Genomic DNA, 6,610 nt, shown 5'->3' with positions numbered 1-6,610 from the left:
CCGATGCAGGGCACGCGGGTTCGTGCCCTGGTCCGGGAAGATCCCACATGCCGCGGAGCGGCTGGGCCCGTGAGCCATGGCTGCTGAGCCTGCGCGTCCGGAGCCTGTGCTCCGCAACAGGAGAGGCCACAACAGTGAGAGGCCCGCGTACCGCAAAAAAAAAAAAAAAAGAAGATGTGGTCTATATATACCCACACAATAGAATATCACTCAGCCACAAAAAAGAATGAAATCTTGCCATTTGTGACAACATGGATGGACTCAGAGGGTATTACACTAAGTGAAGTAAATCAGAGAAAGGCAAATACCATATGATTTCACTTATATGTGGAATCTAAAAAACAAAATAACAAATAAAACAACAAAAAACTGGGACTTTCCTGGTGGTGCAGTGGTTATGAATCCGCCTGCCAATGCAAGGGACATGGGTTCGAGCCCTGGTCCGAGAAGATCCCACATGCTGCGGAGCAACTAAGCCCGTGCGCCGCAATTACTGAGCCTGTGCTCTAGAGCCCGCGAGCCACAACTACTGAGTCCATGCACCTAGAGCCCGTGCTCCGCAATAAGAGAGGCCCACGCACCAAAACGAAGAGTAGCCCCCGCTCGCAGCAACTAGAGAAAGCCCATGCGTAGCAACTAAGACCAACGCAGCCAAAAATAAATTTAAAAAAATAAAAAATCCTTACAGATACAGATAGATTGGTAGTTGGCAGAGGCAGGGAGTGGAGGATGGATGAAATGGGTGAAGGTGGTCCAAAAGTACAAACTCCCAGTTATAAAATAAATAAGTCATGGGGATGTAATGTACACCATGGTAGGGGGGGAAAATGAAAAAAACGAGAAATGAGACTTCAAGAGGAAGAGCAGATTTCCTGAGCAAGGAAGGCTTGTATCTCAGACTTCAGAGCAGGACGTCTGGAAGGCGACAGAGAAGAAAACGACATTATTTTTGCTGGGGGATGTTTAGGAGATATTAGGAGCTAGTGTTTCAGGCTGTGTGTTCAATGAGCTCTTTTTTTTTTCAGGGGACAATAGCACATTGTGTGGAGTTTTCTGAGAGCACCTGCTGGGCCGGGACCGCCTGGGGAGGTGGCACAAGACAGGACCTTCCTGCTGGACCACAGAGCAGGGCACACCCTTGTGAAGCAAAGGAAAGGGGAAGGGCCAGCCAGGCTGAAAGCCGGGGCAGAGGCGTGGAGGTATGTTAGGCTCTAGAATGTTCTGAGAACAGTAAGGACATGGTTTGGCTGGAGCCCAAGGCACACTGGGAGATACAGAAGGAGTTGTTGGGGGCTGGGCCCCAGATGCCAGAGTGAGACCGGAGGATTTCCTCCTGGGGCAGTGGGGTCCAGCAGAGCTGCGTGCTGGCAGGGCCGGGTGTGTTCAGAGCTGTGGCTGAGGATGGCTCCTCTCTGTGCCACTTTCTCAGATGCCAGTCCAACATCTGTGAGCCAAGCACTCTGCTACAATTGGGGATTATGACAACACCTCTAATTAACAGTTTTAAAAATATGTGTGCGTATGTGTATGAGTCTGTGTGAGTGTGTATACGTGAGATTGTATGTGTTTGTATTTCTCTAGTCCTTCCAGCTGTGGCCTCCTGTTAATATCCCTTTCCTGTGCACTAAGAGGAGTGTCTTAGCAACTTTTCTGGGCAAGCCTTGAACTGGTACCCATTCTTCCCTCCTCTTTTTTTTTAAAATAAATTTATTTATTTTTGGCTGCGTTGGGTCTTCATTGCTGCATGCAGGTTTTCTCTAGTTGTGGTGAGCGGGGGCTACTCTTCGTTGCGGTGCGTGGGTTTCTCGTTGCGGTGGCTTCTCTTGTTGCGCAGCGCGGGCTCTAGGCGCGTGGGCTTTAGTAGCTGTGGCTCGCGGGCTCTAAAGTGCAGGCTCAGTAGTTGTGGCGCGTGGGCTTAGTTGCTCTGCAGCATGTGGGATCTTCCCGGACTGGGGCACGAACCCGTGTCCCCTGCATTGGCAGACGGATTCTTAACCACTGCGCCACCAGGGAAGACCCCTCTTTTTAAATGTACCTCTGTTCTTCTTCAAACAAGGAGGAAACGAGACAAGAACTCCTCCCAGCTGGAGGTTGCCCACTGCTTTTCCACCCCTTGCCATGTACGCAGAGCGGGGAGGGGCAGCTGCATGCAGGATCTACCTTGGGGCAGCGCTTGGTGGCCTGAATCCTCTAAGTCAGGCAGCCCTAGCTTTGAATCCTGGCTTGGTGCTCAATTTTTCCTAGTTGTGTAACCCTGGATAATAACCCTTGATCTTTTTTGAACCTCAAATTCTTCATCTGTAAGAGGAAGAAAGAATATTTACCTTGCAGGGCTGTGAGGACTAACAGTGCACACAAAAGGTCTTACCTAATGGCTCTGGCATTTTAGACAATTAGTATATAGTGGTTATATTACTATTATCTGCAAAAGTGTAAGCCAGGTGGAGTGTTTTTCGTACCTCTTGTAGCACCTAGTGTTTATCCTGGCTCCCATTTCCTACATCTTAGGTGGACCATTTCAGGGACATTGATGTTGAAACATCAGGCTTCTGGAGTCTAAACGCTTGACCAGAAATCAAACAAGCAGGCTTTAATGGTGGAAAACAGGCAGAGGCACCTGTCCTGGTTCCCCGTAGATGGGAGGGTGATGGGGTGGGGGCAAGGTTACTGGAATCACTAGGAAGGAGGATCTAGGGTTAAAGGAAGGGAATTCCTTGGAGGTCCAGTGGTTTTAGGACTTGGTGCTTTCACTGCTGAGGGCTCGGGTTCGATCCCTGGTCGGGGAACTAAGATCCTGCAAGCTGAGTGGTGCAGCGAAAAAAAAAAAAAAAAATAGAGTTAAGGGAAGGCTCACTTTCTGCCCCCTGTGGAGATGAGTGCAGTAATAACATGGTTTTATTTTATTTTATTATTTATTTATTTATTTTACAGTACGCGGGCCTCTCACTGTTGTGGCCTCTCCCGTTGCGGAGCACAGGCTCCGGACGCGCAGGCTCAGCGGCCATGGCTCACAGGCCCAGCCGCTCCGCGGCATGTGGGATCTTCCCAGACCGGGGCACGAACCCGTGTCCCCTGCATCAGCAGGCAGACTCTCAACCACTGCACCACCAGGGAAGCCCAACATGGTTTGTTTTTTAAAAGGAGGTGAAATTTAAAAATCATGAGGTGGAGAGTATTTCTGCCTTAGACTGGATGGTTCGGAGAGGCCTCCGTGGAGGGGACATTTCAGTGAAAGGTAAAACAGGAAGGCGCTGCCACGTGAGTTGGGAAGAAGGAGAGGCCTCTTTGAGGAAATGAAAGAAGGACCCCCAACCCCATGTGACAGAAGGGCAGTGCTGAGGAGACGGCCCAGGATATGAGATCAGGGGAGCACGGGGCAGAGGCCAGATCACTCAAAGAGAGTCTTTGGGTTGTTGGGGTCCTGTTTCAATCCACACACGTCAACCTCTACCCCCCTTCCCACTTCTGCGTCCTCCAAACTCGATCAACCAGAAATTCTGACACCAAGAGCTGCCCATCCTGCGACCACCAGCCTCCAGCTCTGCTCCTCCACTGTCTTCGTGCCTCAGTTTCCCCACCAAAAAATCCTTAATACTATTCTTCCTGAAGAGCCACTACATGAGGCTTCAAAGAGGTGCTACCATCCCTCTCCATCTTTTCTCTTCTTTCTCCTTCTCTGCCTGGCCCAGGTGGGAGGGAGCAGACCCTACACCTTGGAGGTCAGCAGCTGAGCCTTAATAAAGCTTTGACTCCTTACTTAAAAAGGTATCTAGAAGGGTTGTTGTGAAGCCCCTGCCAGTAGAGCTCAGGCTCACCCTCCTCCTTTTTTAGCAGAAGGGAAGCAGCTGGGCAGGTGAGGGAGGCTCCCTGCAGGGGAACAGGTGCATGAGAGCTGCTCCCCGCCCCCCTCCGGCCTCACCCTCGCTTTGTCCCTGCTCTGATTATTGCTTTATTACTGTTTTCAGTCAGATATAATTCCAGCATTTTCTATAATCTTGATCTTTTCATTGATACCAGATTTCTATACAAAGATTTGTATATAAAATGATTATGTACCCACCAGAATACATTCCCCAGCAATTAGAACGCCTAAGATGCAGCTCCCAACATGCTTCTGCACATTCCTCATTTATTACTTTTGAAAGTGTTTTGTGATTTTTTTTTTTTGGGTGCATGTGTTTACAAATCCAATAACAATTCTCATTTAGAGTTGCAAAACACGAAGCCAATTTTGAACCCAGACAGATGGCAGCTAAATGAAGTTTAATTAAAGAATGAGTGCTTTGAATCAAATCACTTTAAAAAGTACAGTACGCTGAGATTCTGGAGAGGTTGCATAAACAGCATCTGGCTCTCTTGCAGAAAGCAGGGGATGCTTGGGAGGACATACTCGGTAAGGCATCCCTCAGCGTATCTGGGGGTGCTGGCTGGGCACACTGGGCAAAGCGAGCAGGCGGGGTGGGGGGTGGAGGGGAGGTGGCCAGCGGCCCCCAAGCACATCCTCCGTACTCAACCCGGACACACCTCCCAAAGCCCGGAGCGCCCGGGACAGGAGGGGAAACGGACACAGGTCACCTCTTGGTTCAAAAGCTTTGACTTGACGGGAGGGGTTCCGCCTTATGCTTTTATGAAATGAAGTCCGGCAACAAGGCGCGAAGGTTTGCTGCACCAACCTACCTATTTGCACACGTCCGAAAGATGACAGATGCAGACACTCTGCAGTCCGCAGCGCTGGTGTTCCGGGGTTCCAGCGCCCTTCCCCGGGGCTCCCCGCCTCTCCGCGCAGTCGGCGGCGGCACCGTCTCGGGCACGCGGAGCCCCGCCCTCCCGGGGCCGGAGCCACTTCCGGCTCTGGCCGCAGATCTGAGCCCGGGGGCGGGGCGACCCTGGTCGGTCTAGACAACCGGGAGGCGCCAGCTGGGGTGCGGGGGCGCCAGGTGGACCCGAGTCCCAGGCCGGCCAGGCCGCGAGGAAGCCGGTGCCAGGCTGCAGCCGCTCACTGCTCTGTGGCTGACGTGGAGAAGAAAGGGGACAGATCGGTGGGATGAGAGGCAGAGGAGGGGGACAGACCGGGAGCGCCAAGAAGTTGGCACTCAGTGCTGCGGGGGAGGGAAAGCAGTGGGGTTTTTTAATCCAGGGAGAGATAGGATGAGATGGGGGAAGGCTGGGTGGCAAGAGAAGGGGGCTTGAAGGCAAGGTGGCAGCTGCAACGATGTCCTTGATCTCCTAGGCAGTTTATGCCTTGCGGGGGGTGGTCAGTAGAGGGGGTCGCCCCTCCCCCTGATCCTGGAGATTACAAGGCCAGCTGGGCCCAGGGCCAGGGGCCTGAGGATGGAGTGGAGAGCCCTGGCAGGTCCTGGGGCCACTGGCATGTGGCAGAAAGAGGACAAGTTTGGGTGGGGCATACCCAGCTCGTGGTTCCGGCTTCTTGCGTCTTTCTAGGAGGAAGCAGAGTCTGGAAGGCTGGGACAGGGCCTTCCCTCCCAGCTCTGGGCACCGGGCTAACCCAGAGAGCTGGCAGAAGCTCCTGAACCGTTTGGATCGTGTACTTAGCTGATTCAGGACTCAGTTCCTCCAAGCTGCAGGCTTCCTGCTGGACCTTGGCTGGACCCCGTGGTCACCCTGACTCCTCTACGCCCCAGCACTTGCATCCAGTTGACCTCCAAGTCCTGTTGGCTGCCCTCCCTGTTATTCTCCACCTGGCTCAAACCCTGCCAGCTCTCGCTGGAACAACTACAAGAGCCTCCCACATGGCCTCCAGCTTCTCTCTCCTCTGAAGTTTCCTGGCTGCTGGAAGTGGACCCTTCCAAAATGCAGATCTGGTCTTGGTTCTCCCCTGGTACTCCGTGCTGTGGCTCTCACCACCATACCCCATCACCTTTACCCGGCCCACAAGGTCTTCCACCAGGGCCAGGGAGAACAGGATGCAACGTGCAAGGCTGGGCCAGCAGAACCCAGGCTGCATTTCTGCCCCCGCCCACCTCTCGATCACAGCACCATGTGCAGGCGGCAGCCTGCTGGGAACACACCCACCTATCCGTCACACTTCCAGCCGCTCTCCTTGAGTCCTCTGCTCCAGCGACTCCTTGTTCCTGGAATTTCCAGGTTCTCAGTCCGGGCCTCCCTGCCTTTGCACGTGCGGCTCTCCCCCCTTTGTGCCACCGTCCTGCGCCAGCCCTCCCCGCTTTGTCCCACCAACTCCTAATGTGCTTCTAGGACCATTTCCTGATTCTGCGCTAGGTAAGGGCGCCCTGCCTTCCCCACCAGGACTGAATGAGCGGCCACTGGGTGCCAGGCCTGGACTACCGCCAGGCCCTTTTGACTTGTCTTTCTGCCTCCGGTCTCATCCTTTCCTTCACCTTTCCACCTGCCACCAAAGAGGTCTTTCTGAGAAGCAGCTGTGACCCATCACTCTGCTTCAGTACCCAGAACTCTGTCAAAAACCCACCCCAGGTGCTGGCTTCGGCAGCACCTACACTAAAATCGGAAGGATACAGAGATTAGCATGGCCCCTGGGCAAGGATGACACGCAAATTTGTGAAGCATTCCATATTTTTAAGAGAAAAACAAATACCGTATGCTAACACATATGTATGGAATCTTAAAAAAA

The 6,610-nt window shown here is 53.0% G+C and overlaps 1 non-coding gene across 1 annotated transcript; it reads left to right on the top strand.

The window, feature by feature from the left end:
- The first annotated feature begins 6,453 nt into the window (after positions 1-6,453).
- LOC113630815 (U6 spliceosomal RNA) lies at positions 6,454-6,557 on the top strand. Its single transcript, XR_003437099.1, has one exon. It is a non-coding gene; the product is annotated as a U6 spliceosomal RNA (small nuclear RNA).
- The last annotated feature ends 53 nt before the right edge of the window (positions 6,558-6,610 follow it).

Source organism: Aethalodelphis obliquidens, unplaced genomic scaffold (assembly GCF_003676395.1).
Source record: "Aethalodelphis obliquidens isolate GAN/ISIS:26980383/991018 unplaced genomic scaffold, ASM367639v1 scaffold30, whole genome shotgun sequence".
NCBI classification, from domain to species: domain Eukaryota; kingdom Metazoa; phylum Chordata; class Mammalia; order Artiodactyla; family Delphinidae; genus Aethalodelphis; species Aethalodelphis obliquidens.
This window is presented reverse-complemented; position numbering and strand designations above follow the sequence as displayed.